General features: G+C 42.4%; 1 protein-coding gene across 1 annotated transcript in view; it reads right to left on the bottom strand.

The window, feature by feature from the left end:
- Positions 1–16450, bottom strand: part of me2 (malic enzyme 2, NAD(+)-dependent, mitochondrial) — a 108250-nt gene that overhangs the window by 91700 nt on the left and 100 nt on the right. The gene's annotated exons all lie outside the window — the stretch shown is intronic.

Here is a 16450-nt window from a genome sequence, read left to right as displayed (position 1 = left end):
TTCGATTAATAAAGGCCAATCTACCAAAAGCTCTCTTTACAACCCTATCTACCTGTGACGACACCTTTAGGGAATTTTGTATCTGTATTCCCAGATCCCTCTGTTCCACTGCACTCCTCAGTGCCTTACCATTAACCCTGTATGTTCTACGTTGGTTTGTCCTTCCAACGTGCAATACCTCACACTTGTCAGTATTAAACTCCATCTGCCATTTTTCAGCCCATTTTTCCAGATGGTCCAAGTCCCTCTGCAGGCTCTGAAAACCTTCCTCACTGTCTACTACACCTTCAATCTTTGTATCATCAGCAAACTTGCTGATCCAATTTACCACATTATCATCCAGATCATTGATATAGATGACAAATAACAATGGACCCAGCACTGATCCCTGTGGACTGTAGAGGGAAGGGGGTAGAGGCCCTATAAAGAAGATGGGGGGAGGGTGGGAAGGAGAAGGCTGGTAGGTTCCAGGTGAAAAACCAGCAAGGGGAAAGATAAAGGGGTGGGGGAAGGGAGGCAGGGAGGTGATAGGCAAGAAAGGTGAAGAAGGAATAGGGGAAAACACAATGGGTAGTAGAAGGAGGCAGAACCATGAGGGAGGTGATAGGCAGCTGGGAGAGGGGGCAGAGTGACATAGGGATAGAGGAAGGCAGGGGGAGGGTATTACCGGAAGTTGGAGAATTCAATGTTCATACCCAGGGGCTGGAGACTACCTAGACGGTATATGAGGTTTTGCTCCTCCAACCTGAGTTTAGCCTCATCATGGTAGTAGAGGAGGCCATGTATGGACGTATCTGAACCGGAATGGGAAGCAGAGTTGAAGTGGGTGGCTACTGGGAAATCCTGTCTGTTATGGCGGATGGTCGGAGGTGCTCGACGAAGTGGTCCCCCAATCTGCGTCGGGTTTCACCGATGTAGAGGAGGCCGCACCGGGAGCACCGGATGCAATAGATGACCCCAACAGACTCACAAGTGAAGTGTTGCCTCACTTGGAAGTACTGTTTGGGGCCCTGAATGGTGGCAAGAGAGGAGGTGTAGGGACAGGTGTAGCACTTGCGCTTACAGGGATAAGTGCCAGGTGGGAGATCCGTGGGGAGGGACGTGTGGACCAGGGAGTCGCGGAGGGACCGATCCCTGCGGAAAGCAGAGAGGGGTGGAAAGGGAAAGATGTGCTTCTTGGTGGGGTCCTGTTGAAGGAGGTGGAAGTTGCGGAGGATAATGTGCTGGATCCGGAGGCTGGTGGGGCCGTAGGTGAGGACAAGGGGAACTCTGTCCCTGTTGTGGTGGTGGGAGGATGGGGTGAGAGCCGAAGTGCGGGAAATGGAGGAGATGCGGGTGAGGGCATCATTAATGACAGCAGAAGGGAAACCACGATCCTTACAGAAAGAGGACATTTGAGATGTCCTGGAACAGAAAACCTCATCCTGGGAGCAGATGCGGCGGGGATGGAGGAACTGGGAATGGGGAATGGCATTTTTGCATGTGGCGGGGTGGGAAGAGGTATAGTTGAGGTAGTTATGAGAGTCAGTGGGCTTGTAGAAGATGTCTGTCTCCAGAGATGGAGACAGAGAGAGCGAGAAAGGGGAGAAGAAGTGTCCGAGATAGTGTCCCCTTACTGGTTTTTCACCTGAAACCTACCAGCCTTCTCCTTCCCACCCTCCCCCATCTTCTTTATAGGGCTTCTGCCCCTTCCCTCTACAGTCCTGACGAAGGGTTCCAGCCCGAAACGTCGACCCATCTTTTCCACAGATGCTGCCCGACCTGCTGAGTTCCTCCAGCGTGTTATGAGTGTTGCTTTTTACTTACGGAACCCGAACTGAACACATATATACAGATCAATACCCGCCTAATAGCGCATGCTCAATATAATGTATTAGTACAACATAAAGTAGTCCTATATTATACAGTAGGTTATATGGTACAACGGTATTAATGGATTTGTGGCTAAATTTGTTGATACAAAGATAGGTGGAGGAGCAGGTAGTGTTGAGGAAACAGAGCCTGTAGAGAGACTGAGGCTGTCTACAAGAAGGGTCAGAGCCGTCCCTATTTCCTGAGGAGACTGAGATCCTTTAACATCTGTCGGACGATGCTGAGGATGTTCTATGAGTCTGTGGTGGCCAGTGCTATCATGTTTGCTGTTGTGTGCTGGGGCAGCAGGCTGAGGGTAGCAGACACCAACAGAATCAGCAAACTCATTCGTAAGGCCAGTGATGTTGTGGGGATGGAACTGGACTCTCTGATGGTGGTGTCTGAAAAGAGGATGCTGTCAAAGTTGCATGCCATCTTGGACAATGTCTCCCATCCACTACATAATGGATTGGTTGGGCACAGGAGTACATTCAGCCAGAGACTCATTCCACCAAGATGCAACACAGAGCGTCATAGGAAGTCATTCCTGCCTGTGGCCATCAAACTTTACAACTCCTCCCTTGGAGGGTCAGACACCCTGAGCCGATAGGCTGGTCCTTGACTTATTTTCTGGCATAATTTACATATTACTATTTAATTATTTATGGTTTTATCACTAATTATTTAAGGTGCAACTGTAACGAAAACCAATTTCCCTCGGGATCAATACAGTATGACTATGACTAAATAGTTTAGGGGAATGGGCAAAGAAGTGGCAAATGAAATACAATGTTGGATAGTGTACAGTCATACACCTTGGTGGAAGAAATAAACGGGCAGACTATTATTTAAATGGGGAGAGAATTCAAAATGCAGAGATGCAAAGGGACTTGGGAGTCCTTGTGCAAGATACCCTAAAGGTTAATCTCCAGGTTGAGTTGGTTGTGAAGAAGGCGAATGCAATGCCGGCATTCATTTCTAGAAGTTTAGAATATAAGAGCAGGGATGCAATGTTGAGGCTCTATAAGGCACTCGTGAGATCACACTTGGAGTATTGTGTGCAGTTTTAGGCTCCTTATTTTAGAAAGGATATACTGACATTGGAGAGGGTTTAAGAGAAGATTCACGAGAATGATTCCAAGAATTAAATGGTTACCGTATGAGGAATGTCTGGCAGCTCTTGGGCTGTATTCCCTGGAGTTCAAGAGAATGAGGAGGCATCTCATTGAAACATTTCAAATGTTAAAAGGCCTAAACAGATTAGATATGGCAAAGTTATTTCCCATGGTAGGGGAGTCTAGGACAAGAGGGCACAACTTCAGGATTGAAGGGCGTCCTTTTAGAACTGAGATGCGGAGAAATTAGTTTAGTAGAGGTTGGTTAATCTGTGGAATTTGTTGCCACAAGCAGCTGTTGAGGCCAAGTTATTGAGTGTATTTAAGGCACAGATAGATAGGTTCTTGATTCGCCAGGGCATCAAAGGGTATGGGCCTGAAAGCTGGGGGGGAAGACTGGAAGAATTAGATCAGCCCATGATTGAATGGTGGAGCAGACTCGATGGGCCGAATGGCTTACTTCTGCTCCTATATCTTATGGTCTTTTCCACCTTAAAAACTCTCCTGCACAGGCTTTCTGTTACTGCCAGACAAGCACCACTAGCTGGAGTTTTATTTATTTATGATATATTCCTACATAATATTGACAACTGCTTTTCCATTAGAATAAGCAGCAATGGGAGACTGAGGCCATCTCAGACCTGGTGGGCTGAATATCTTACCTTCACACTGCTTGACCATGACAAGAGTGTTGAAAACACCATTTTATGAAGCTTTGATTTGTGGTCCAATGAGTGGGAGACAATTAATTTTCTTATCTCCACTTACAAATCAGGTGCTCACAACCTCTGCTGTGCAATATAAAAGAACAAAATGTTCTTGTTATGAATAGCTGCATGGATCATTTGAGTATAACATCTGTACTTGTGTATCTTTGCAGTTTTGTTCATGTGCAGTGGAAAGAACATGAAAGAGAAAAGAATTAAAAACAAGACAATAATATGAGTTTTAAAGACAGGGTGACTTCAATAAAACTAAGTTAATTGATCCCCAGAACTGAATAACAGCTCTCCTATTGTAACTCTGACCACAACCACTAATATCACCGATCTGCTTAACAATCCACTCAAAGCTGATTTCGATTCATTTAGAAACAATGAACCAAGTCAAGTTTATTTTAACTATATACAAGTATATACGCGACACAGATATCAAATACAGAATAGCAATGGCGAAAGAAGCCTTCCAAAAAATGAAGACCATATTAACAGACAGAAAGATGAGCATGTACACTAAAAACAGGATACTGCAGTGCTACATTTATTTTATCCTGACTTATGGAAGTGAATGCTGGACCATTTCTTCAGCAATGGAAAAGAGACTAGAAGCAGCTGAATTATGGTTCTACAGGAGAAGGTTACAAATATCATGGACCACACACACATTAAATGAAGAAGTTCTCAGAAGAGCCCAAGCAGTTCGATCACTCATACCAACAATAAGAGAAAGACAACTCAGATTCCTAGGACACATCATGCGGGAAGATGAACTGGAAAAACTCATACTCTCTGGAAAGATTGAGGGGAGCAAACCTAGAGGAAGACCTCAGCTTATGTACATCAAAAGCATAGCCAGGTGGCTACACATTGAGAAAATGGAAGTCATCCAAAAAATGAAGGATAGATCTATATGGAAAACCATAGTCACCAAAGTCTGCATCGGATATGGTACCTAGGCACACAGGCATATACATGTATATAACCCATATAACTTATATAGAAACGAGACAATGTTTCTCTGAAATTAAGTGAAGTTATCCCCTCCGGTTCAGGAACCTGACAGTTGAGGGATATTAACTGTTCCTGAACTTGGTGGTGTGAGACCAAAGTCATTCCTTCCTATTGGTAACAGCAAGAAGAGAGCATGGCCTGGATGGTGGAGGACCCTAATGATGGATGCTGCTTTCCTGTGAAAGTGTTCCTTTTAGATGTGCTCAGTGGTGAAGGGGTCTTTACCTGTGATGGACTGGGTTGTACCACTACTTTTTGTGGGCTTTTCCATTGTAGAGCCACCACACAGCAATAGGAGTTTGTTAAAGTTTTAAATGACATGCTGATTCTTCACAAACTTCCAGAGAAATAAGGGACCGTTGTGCATTCTTTGTAATGACACTTATATGGTAGACCCAGGACAGATCCTCTGAACTGGTAACACTAAGGAATTTAAAGTTTACGACCCTCTCCACTTCTGATCCCCTGATGAGGACCAGCTCATGGACCTCCTCCTGTAATCAATAATCAGGTCTTGCTGACATTGAGTGAGAGATTGCTGTGGCAAAATTTAGATAGACTTTCAATCTCCCTCCTATATGCTGATTTGTCACTACCTTTGACTCAACCAACGGTGATGTTATCAGCAAACTTAAATATGGCTTTGGAGCTGCACAGTCTCACAGTAATGAATGTAAAGTGAGTGGAGCAGGGGGCCAAGTACAAAGCTCTTTGCTAATGGTGATTGTGGAGATGTTGTTGCCAATTCAAACTGAATGGGATCTGCAAGTGAGGAAATCGAGGATCCAGTTGCATAAGGAGATATTAAGGACCAGGTCTTGGAGCTTATTGATTAGTTTCGAGGGGATGATGGTATTAAATGCCGAGCTGTAGTTAACAAAGGCTATCCTCCCTTCCATTAAATTCGAAAAGACTTGGAGGCCATTTATTCAGCATTTTCATATGATGTTATTTGACCATTTCTAAACCTATTTTACTTTTTTGTAATGTTGGTTGAGAGGAACAGAGTCATCGACACTAAGGTTTTTCTTTTCTCCCTTTTTTTTACGATGTTAAAACAGCTCAGGTCTTTTTTTTAGTTTAGTTGATTAATTCTGTTTAGATTAGTTTTTTGGGGAGGAGGGTTATATATATATTTTTTCCTTTTTCATGATTTTTGTCTAGATATTTCTTTTTGTTCTGTATTATTCATTGGTATCCTATATGATTGGGAGTTTTGTCAATCAAGTATTTTTTGGTTTTATAATTACTCATGTTAATTATAAGAATGTATTCCCAATAACTTTGTACTACTATTATGTTATGTTTATATTTTATGAAACTAATAAAAAGATTGAAAAAGAAAGAAAAAGACTATCCTGATGTATGCATCTCTGCTGTCCAAATGTTCCAGGATTGACTGAAGAGCCAGTGAGATGACATCTGCCTTCTGTGAGGGTAGAGCAGATCCAGGTCACTCCTCAGGCACGAGTTGATACGTTTCAAGGCACTTCATCACTGTGGACATACTCTGAAAGTTACTCCAGATCCCATGTAGTACCAAAAATATCTAAGATAGCTTGTATACATAGATTGATTGTATGTTCACAAAGTGACACAAGGCACAGTATCTGTACATAAGGAACTAACAAGAAATGATGGTGGTTAGGGGTGTGGAGGGGTTGGTTAGCGGGTGGAGGTGTTGATCAGCCTTACAGCTTGGGGAAAGAAACCATTTTTGAGTCCGGTGGTCCTGATGTGGATGCTACATGCCTGATAAAGAGTCGAATAGATTGGGTGGGATCCATCACAATGTCCACCCATCTCTACTCCAACTGCCCTGTTCGTCTCACTTTATTAGTTTTTATTCTTCAAAGAAATGCAAAATCAATTCTGTTGAGGATTTAGAATGGAAATATTTCTTGTGAACTTCAAGGGATTGGAAATTTTTTTAAAGCAGGCAAGGGCTATATTCAGTAATTTCTCACACCTTCTAGAAGAATCTAATGTCATTAAAATGGAGACACTGGGGCTCTGAGCACATTTCTGTCTCAAAATGAAGATCAAAAAGTATAGACAATAAACAAAGACTGATACTGAAGCGTGGTTTTGACAAACCATTCCTTGCATTGTGAAAAAGGAAATGTGCACACACAGGCTTATGACAAGGTCTTTGCCAATAACCATTGCCAACAATACATGAGTCACAACTTGTTAAAGCATAAATCAAAAAGAGAACATACATAAAATGCTGGAGGCACTCAGCAGGTCAGGCAGCATTTATGGAAATGAATAAACAGTTGACGTTTCAGGCTGAGACCCTTCACCAGGACTAGAAAGGAAGGGGGAAGACGCCACAATTAAAAGATAGGGGAGGGGAAGGAAGATAGCTAGAAGGTGACAGATGAAGCCAGGTGGGTGAAAAAGGTAAAGAGCTGGAGAGGAGATGAACCATAGGAGAAAGGGAAGGAGGAGAGGTATCAGGGGAGGTGAGAAAAGATGAGAAACCAGAGTAGGGAATAGAAGAAAAGGGAAAGAGGGATGGAATTTTTCCCCCAGACAGAAATCGATATTCATGCCTTCAGGTTAGAGGCTACCCAAACAAAATATAAGGTGTTGCTCCCCCACCCCATAGGAGGCCTCTTCTTGGCACAGGGCAAGGCCATGGCTCAACATTTCAGAACTGAAAGGGAATAGAAATTAAAATGTTTGGCCACCAGCAATTTTTGCTTTTGATGGATGGAGCAGAGGTGCTTGATGAAGTGGTCCCTCAATTTACAATGGGTCTCAGCAACAGAGGAGGCTATATCGGGAGCACGGGACACAATAGATGGCCACAGCAGATTTGCAAGTGAAGTACTGCCTCATCTGGAAGGACTGTTAGGGCCCTGAATGGAGGCGAGGGAGGAGGTGAATGGGCAGTTGAAGCACTAAGGCCACTTGGAGGGATAAGTGCTGGGACTAAGATTTGTGGGGACGGACGAATGGACAAGGGAATTACAGAGGTACCTGCAAAAAGCAGAGTGGGGGGGGGGGGGGGGAAGGTAAAGATACATATAGTGGCAGGATCCCGTAGGAGGTGGTGGAAGTTGTGGACAAGACCATAAGACATAGGAGCAGAATTAGGCCATTCAGCCCATCAAGTCTGCTCCATTCCATCATGGCTGATCCCAGATCCCACTCAACCCCTTACACCTGCCTTCTCTCCATATCCTTTGATGCTCTGACCGATCAACTTCCACCTTAAATATACCCATGGACTTGGCCTCCACTGCAGTCTGTGGCAGAGCATTCCACAGATTCACTACTCTCTGGCCAAAAACATTACTCCATACCTCCGTTCTAAAAGGTCACCCCTTAACTTTGAGGCTATGCCCTCTAGTTCTGGATACCCCCCCAGAGGAGTATTGAAGTCCCCATTACAACTGTGTCATTACCCTTATTACATGCCTTTTCCAGCTCCATTTCTTGGCAAGTAACTCCACAGCTTGGCTACTATTTGGAGGCCTATATATGATTCCCATAATGGTTTTATTGCCCTTGCAGTTTCTTAACTCCACCCACAAAGATTTAACATTCTCTGACCCTATGTCACCTCTTTCTAAAAATGTAGTTCCATCTATTATCAACAGAGCAACACCACCACCTATGCCTTCCTATCTGTCCTTTGGATACAAAGTATATCCTTTGATGTTAAGCTCCCAACGATGATCTTCTTTCAGCCACGACTCAGTGATGGGCACAGCATCATACCGACCAATCTCTAATTACACCACGAGTTTCTCCATCTTATTCCAAATGCTACACTCATTTAAATACAGCACCTTCAGTCCTGCATTCTCGTCCTTTTGAATTTTGCCTCTGTGGTACAATTTAACTCTTTGCTCTGTCTGCATTTGTATCCAATCATTGGCTTGTCCTTCCTTACATTCATGTTACACCCATCATCTACTTGTAAACCTGCTGGCTCATCCTCAGCTCTATCATACTGGTTCCCATCCCCCTGCCATATTAGTTTAAACCACTCCCAACAGCTCTAACAAACTTGTCCGCAAGAATGGATGATGACGTGTTAGATGTGGAAGCTCATGGATTGGTGAGTAAGGACAAGAGGAACTCTTATTAATATAAAGGCAGTAGGAAGATGGGTGAGCACGGATGCTCGGGACATGGAGGAGATGCTAGTGAGGCCAGCAACAATAGCGGAGGAAGGGAAATTGAGGATCTCTCTATCACCCTGGAAAGGAAAGTTGCATCCAGGAAACAGATGTGGCGGAGACTAAGGAACTGAGAAAAGAGAATGATATCTTTACAGGAGATGGGTTGGGAAGAAATATAGTCAAGATAACTGCGGGAATTGGTATATTTATAAAAGATGTCGTTTGACAGTTTGTCTCCAGAGATGGAGACAGAGGGATTGAGAAAGAGAAGAAGGGTGTCAGAAATGGACAAGTGAATTTAAGGGCAGGGTGGAAGTTAGAGGCAAAGTTAATGAAACTGTTGGGCTCTGCATGGGTGCACGAAGCTGCTCCAAAGAAGTTATCAATGAGGCAGAGGAACAGCTGGGCAGCATTACCGAGAAAAGCTTGGAACATGGACTGTTCTATGTTGCCAATGAAGAGGCAGGCATTATTGGAGCTCCTGAGGGTGCCCATAGCTACCGAGTCTGGAAAAAGTGGGAGGAGCCAAAGGAAAAACTGATGAGGGCGAGGACCAGTTCTGCCAGACAGAGGAGGATGGTGGTGGCAGGGAACTGGCTGGTTCTTTTCTTGAGAAAGAAGTAGAGAGCTTTGAGGCCTTCTTAATGGGGGTTAGACATTTATAGGGATTGAACATCAATGGTGAAGATCAGGGCATGAGAAGTGTTGCGAACATACGTGGGAAAGAACTGAACCAAGGGGGAAAGAATGGGGTTTAGGTATGGGGTTTAACACGAGTTAAGTGGGGCAAAAGCAGGCAGAGACAATCGGCCTACTTGGACAGTCAGCTTTGTTGAAAAGAGAAAATAAAAGAGAATAGCTCATGCTTGAAGAATGTTATAAGCGGGCACAGTAGCATAGCAGCTACTGCAATGCTGTTACAGCTTGGGGTGGAAGTCAGAGTTCAACCGTAAGGAGTCTATACATCCTCCCCATGGAAGGCGTGGATTTCCTCCCACAGTCCAAAGTTAAATCAGTTAGTAGGTTAATTAGTCATAGTAAATTGTCCTGTTATTAGGATTAAATTGGGTTGCTGTTGGCTCAGCTCGTTACACCGGAAGGGCCTGTTCCTATGTGGGTAGGTGGGTGGGTGTATGGCCAGTCAAGTAAATAAACAAATGTTACTTTTAATAGCAAGAACTGCAGATAACAATTAAGGGTATAAAATGAGCCTTATCTTTCCACTTTCTTTAATGGAGAAAGAATGTCTGTGTGTTACTTTGTTTAACACCGAGAGGCACCACCACAGACCTTGACAGATCGGAGTCAGGGTCCACTGACACAGAAGGCCCTTCATACGTTCCTGCTGAGTTCCTCCAGTACTTTGTGGCTTAATATTTGGTATTTGCTCAAAATTGTTTAATGTTGTTTCTAGTACACAAATATAAAGGAGAACAAAATAATTGTGACTCTAGATCTGATGCAAGCAAAAAAAAGACAGAACTAAATAATAATAAATAAATAAGATATATACAAGATATACAAGTCTATCCATCGATGTATATAGATACATACGCCCCAAAAGTGATGATAGGCACAGGAGTCTGTACATAAGTTGACATTGAGAGGAAATGATAAAGTAGTGGGGGTTGGGTGCATACAGGCATGGATTAGTGAGAGGAAGTGTTGATCAGTCTTACAGCTTGTGAAAAAATAACTGTTTTTGAGTCTGGTGGTCCTGGTGTGAATACTGTGTTGCCTTCTCCCTGATAGGAGCAGGACTTCCAGTAAGGTGGTGGCATGCTCAGACACAGTGGCTTCTACGAGGCCAATAAAGTGTTTTTGGGCATTGGTAACATGGAATGCTGCAAATCTGATTCACTGGTTTACTGGTGAACGACGGGGGAGCTGCATGCCCTCAGTCATAGCAAGGACTTGGCCTCAAACCACTGTGTCACCTGTTTACAGCGTTCAGGATAGAGGCACTGGAGCTGGTAACAGAGGATTTGGTTTTGCCCTCCTGTGTTTGCTTGGCAGAAGACAACCCCTATTGTGTTCAACTGCAGACTGCTGCAACATCCATGGACCCAGGGTCTTGGAGTATATTTTTCTGTGAGACTATTTTACTGATAACTTATTTGTACCGTATGTGCCTTGTGTTGTGTATGATTTGATACTGTTTTTTTGCATTTTGGCCCGAGAGCAACAGTGTTTCATTTGGTTGTATTCATGGGTATTCCTGTATGGTAATATGACAATTAAACTTAAAAACAGATTTCAAAATTAAACCAATTTAACTAATAAAAGATATTTATTCTTTTTGTATTTGCACAGCTTTTTGTCCTCTGCACTCTGGTTGAATGTCCTGGTTGGGTGGTGTTTCAATGATTCTGTAATGGTTATTATTCTGTAGTATGCCCACAAAAAATGAATCTCTGGGTTGCATGTGATGCCATACATGTACTTTGATAACAAAATGTAATTTGAACTTAGAAATATGAATATTTTGGAAAAACTGTTTATCTGGTGCAATAGTAAGTGAATAAAAACAAATCTAAACTTCCACATATTCAGTCCAAATGTGGTTCACCCTCTTGCATTTTCAATTGCATCAATTCTGCCGACACATCACAAAATAAAAGAACTGCTGGTGTTTAATAAATTGCATAGTTTTATAACTGATGACCAAGCCCTATTACAAATTGTCAAAGATCATCTCTGCATTTTTGAGTTCAACCTTAAAAGCAAAACTGGCTGAGGTGCAGTTTCATATTTACAACAGCACAGAAATAGCAATACCACAACAAAAATCAGAGATCCTTATTCCGTGTGCATTATATTTATTTTAAATGCAATAAAACTCCAACTATAGAAACCTACCCTATATGCTGATCCACTAAATAAGTAAAATTAGTGAGTGCTAATTAGACTGTGTTCCATTGTCCTCGGGGTAAAATCAACACTGGTATTCCACATTAACAACATATTGTTAGGGACGCCATCTTTCACAGGATACAAAGACCCCTTATTGCCTCAGAAGGTCAAAGGAAATTTCCATGACACATTCTGGAAGATCAGTCACCCTAATGAATTCAAATTCTTCAAAGTTCAAAGTAAATTTATTATCAAAGTACATATATGTCTCCAAGATTCCTTTTCTTGTGGGTATTCACAGTGAATACAAAGAAACAAAATGATAATAAATAAACAATGAATATCGAGAACATGATGAAGAGCCTTTGAAAGTGAGTCCATAGGTTGAGTGAACAGTTCAGTGATGCTAAGTGAAGTTATCCCGTCTCTTCAAGAGCTTGATAGTTGAGGGGTACTAACTGCTCCTAAATATTTACAATGAACATTTGAGTAGATTTCATACTGCTGTTTATGGAAGCAGTGTTTATATTGTTTACGGTATTGGTTGGCTGCTACATTTCCTGCAACACTTCCATCAGTCCATAAGACATAGACTTTAGCTTTGTGACTTACTTTTGTACACTGATGATCACCAATTTACCAACACTGACCATCTTGTTACTGAACAGATAAAACAATATTAGTCTGCCAAAGGGATGGACATTGCAAACATGTTACCATTGCTGTAACAGAGGGATGTAGACTCTGCCAGTTCCATCAGGAGTACAACCCTCCCCACCAAGGAGAACATCTTAGAAAGGCAGTGCTTAACAAAGTAGCATCCAACATTAAGGACCATTGCCATCCACAACATGCCTTCTTCTCATTACTACCATTGGGAAGGAGGTGCAAGAGCTTAAAGATCCACACTAAATGTTTGCTTCAATTGTTTGAGTAATTCGTAACTTTTTTCTTTCTCCTGTGCATCGAGTATTGGTCTTTTATTTTCTTAAACTGGGTTCTTGCTTTGCGGCTACCTGTGAGCAAGCAAATCTCAAGGCTATACAATTTATACATTCTTTGATAATAAATGTACTTGAATTAATAAGTCAGGAACAGCTTCTTCCCCTCCACCATCAGATTTCTGATGAGTCCATAAACTCATGAACACTACTTTGTTATTCCTCTTTTGCCCCATTTACTTTTAACTTATAGTAACTTTAATGACACAAAACAAAAAATTTCACGACATACGACAGTAATAATAAATCTGATTCTGGTCCATGCTGACCACAGAATCTACCCTACTCATTCTAGTCACCAGCATTCAGCCTTCAAGGTCTTCCTCTCTGGTACCTATCCAAATTCTTCTAAAATATTACATAGAACATAGTACTGCAGCACAGTACAGGCCTTCAGCCCATGATATTGTGTCAATCTTCTAACCTACTCCAAGGACAACCTAATCCTACAAAAAGTAACGAGTATGGCCCAGCCATCACGGGTAAAACCCTCTCCACCACTGAACACATCTACATGAAACGCTGTTGCAGGAAAGCAGCATCCATCCTCAAGGACTCCCATTATCCAGGCCATGTTCTCTTCTCACTGCTGCCATCAGGAAGCTGGCACAGGAACCTCAGGACTCACACCACCAGGTTCAGGAACAGGCATTTCTCAACCATCAGGCTCTAAAACCAAAGGGGATAACATCACTCAACTTCACTTACCCTATCACTGAAATGTTCCACAACCTATGGACTCACTTTCAAGGACTCTTCATCTAATGTTCTCAATATTTATTGGTTATTTATTTTTGTGTTTGCAGTTTGTTGTCTTCTGCAGTCTGGTTGCATGCCATATCTGGGCAGTCTTACATTGATTCTATTATGGTAATATTATTATTGAGTACACCCACTAGAAAATGAATTGCAGGGTTGTATATGGTGACATATATGCACTTTGATAATAAATTTACTTTGAACCCTCCTCTCCTACATAACAATCTATTTTTCTGTCACCCATGTGCCTATTAAGATTCTCTTAAATGTCCCTAATATAAACAGAAGCAAATCTGCAGAAGCTGGAAATCTAAAGCAACACACACAGAATGCTGAGGGAACTCAGCAGCTTAGGCATCATCTATGGAAATGAATAAATAGTTGACTTTTCGACTGAGTCCTTAAGAAGGGTCTCAGCCTGAAACATCGACTGTCTATTGATTTTCACAGATGCTGCCTGACCTGCTGAGTTCCTCCAGCAATTTGTGTGTGTTCTTAATGTATGTACCTCTACCACCAGCCCTGGCAGGGCATTCCACACACCCACCACTCAACTACCTCTGACATCCAACCTATACTTTCCTCTAATCACCTTAAAATTATGTCCCTTGTGCCGTAGGAAAATGTCTCTGGTTTATTCACTTAATTCATGGGTCTTATCATCTAGTACAGCTCTATCAAGTCACCTCTCATCCTTCTTCACCCTTTGCTCAGCCTTTCCTCATAAGACATGTTCTCTAATCCAGGCAGCATCCTGGTAAATCTCCTCTGCACCCTCTCTCAAACTTCCATATCCTTCCTATAATGAGGTGACCAGAACTGAACACAATATTCCAAGGTTTGTTTAACCCATTTTATAGAATTGCAACATTACCTCATGGCTCTTAAAACTCAACCCCCTGATTTATGAAGGGCAACACTTCTTAACCACCCTTTCAACTTGTTCGGCAACTTTGAGAGATCTATGGCCATGGACCCCAAGATCCCTTTGTTCCTCCATGCTGCTAAGAATCCTGCCTTTAACCCTGTATTCTGCCTTCAAATTTGACCTTCCAAAGTGAATCACTTCACACTTTTCCGGGTTGAACTACATCTGCCACTTCTCAGCCCAGCTCCCATTGCAACCTATAACAACCTCCTATATTATAATTGTATTCAACTCAACCACTCCCTCTGGCTGATCATTCCAGCTACTCACTAGCCTGTGTGTAAAGAAATTACCTCTCAGGTCTCTTTTAAATCTCTCCCCTCTCACCTTGTACCTGTGCTCTCACTTTCCATTGTTGTAATACTGAACAGGCAAGATAAGGAATACTATGAACGTGACCTCACTAGTTTCAAAGTTCAAAGTAACTTTATTATCAAAGTACCATATATAACCCTGATTCACTTTTGTGCAGGCATTCACAGTAGATACAAAGAAATACAACTGAATTAATGAAAAATCACACACAAAAACTAACAACCAATGTGCAAAAGACAGACCGCAAATACAAAAAAAAACAAGTAAAAAATAAATAATATTGAGAACATGAATTGCAGAGTCCTTGAAAGTTGAGTCCCCAGGTTGTGAAATCAGTTCAGAGTTGTGGTAATTGAAGTTATCCCCTCTGGTTCAAGACCCTGATGGTTGAGGTGGGTCCTGAAGCTGCTGGTGTGAGCCCTGGAGCTCCTGTACCCCCTTCCTGATGGTGGCAGTGAGAAGAGAGCATGGTCTGGATGACAGACGTCCTTGATGGTGGATGCTGCTTTCCTGTTACAGCATTCCTTGTGGATCTGCTCAGGAGTGGGGAGGGTTTTACCCTTGATGGACTGGGACATATCTACTACTCTTTGTAACTCATGGTAATTTTTGCCACGAAACAATGTCACATCATATAACACTGTGAAAATGAACCCAACTCTGAAATTATTAACAAAAAAATGACCTGGGATGAACAATTGAGAACAGTAAATCTCTGCTGGGTTTCTATTTCAACTCACATAATGTATGTACCATTTCTTTTTAAAGAAAGGGAGGGAACTATGCTATCCCCTGAAATAAGGGACGGCACAATCCACAGAGACCGCAGATGCTGAAAATCCACAAAATGCTGGAGGAACTCAGCAAGTCAGTTAGCATCTATGGAAATGTATAAACAGTTGATGTTTAGGGCCGAGAACCATCTTTGGGATTATACTAGTCGCCCCATTACAGGGAGGATGTTGAAGCGTTGTAAGAGGTTTATCAGGATGCCGCCTGGATTACAGGGCATGTACTATAATGAGATGTTGCACAAACTTAGGTTTTTTTCTGGCGCAGTGTAAGTTGAGGGGAGATCTGATAAGATATTTATAAAATTATGAGGCATCATACCTATTTAGCAGTATTAAAACATCTAATTATAGAGAACATGCATTTAAGGTGAGGGGGTAATTTCAAAGGAGATGTGGGGGGCAAGCTTTTGCAGAGAGTGGTGGGTGCCTGGAATGGTGGTAGAAGCAGCTACGTTAGAAACTTTTAAGAGACCTTTAGATTTTGACTCATTTATTTCCTCTTTTTGTATTTGCACAGCGGCTGTCTGTCAGGCTTGTTTTGTGTTTTTTCTTTGATTCTATTGGTGTTTCTTCGTATTTACTGTAAATGCCGACAGGAAAGGACTCTGAAGGTTGTTTATGGCCACGTATATATACTTTGATAATAAATTTACTTTGAATGTGAGGAAAATGAAACGTTTTGGCGTTGTGTAGACAGAAGGGATTAGCTCAGTTGGCCATTCCATTATTAATTTATTTGGCCTTGCACCACATTGTGGGCCGAAGGGCCTGTTCCTGTGCTATAATGTTCTCTGTCTTAAGTCCGATGTTAGAAGTCAGAGAGCAGCTTCAGGCATCACCTCAGCATCAGCAACAAATTTCCCCTCAGACACCAGCCTCGCACTCCTCTCCTCACCTCACCCCATTCCATTCCATTCATTCGGTCGGCCCCCACCCCCGGTTACTCTCGGGCCCCCAGCAAGGCA

This window comes from Mobula birostris, chromosome 3 (genome assembly GCF_030028105.1).
Source record: "Mobula birostris isolate sMobBir1 chromosome 3, sMobBir1.hap1, whole genome shotgun sequence".
Classification (NCBI taxonomy): domain Eukaryota; kingdom Metazoa; phylum Chordata; class Chondrichthyes; order Myliobatiformes; family Myliobatidae; genus Mobula; species Mobula birostris.
This window is presented reverse-complemented; position numbering and strand designations above follow the sequence as displayed.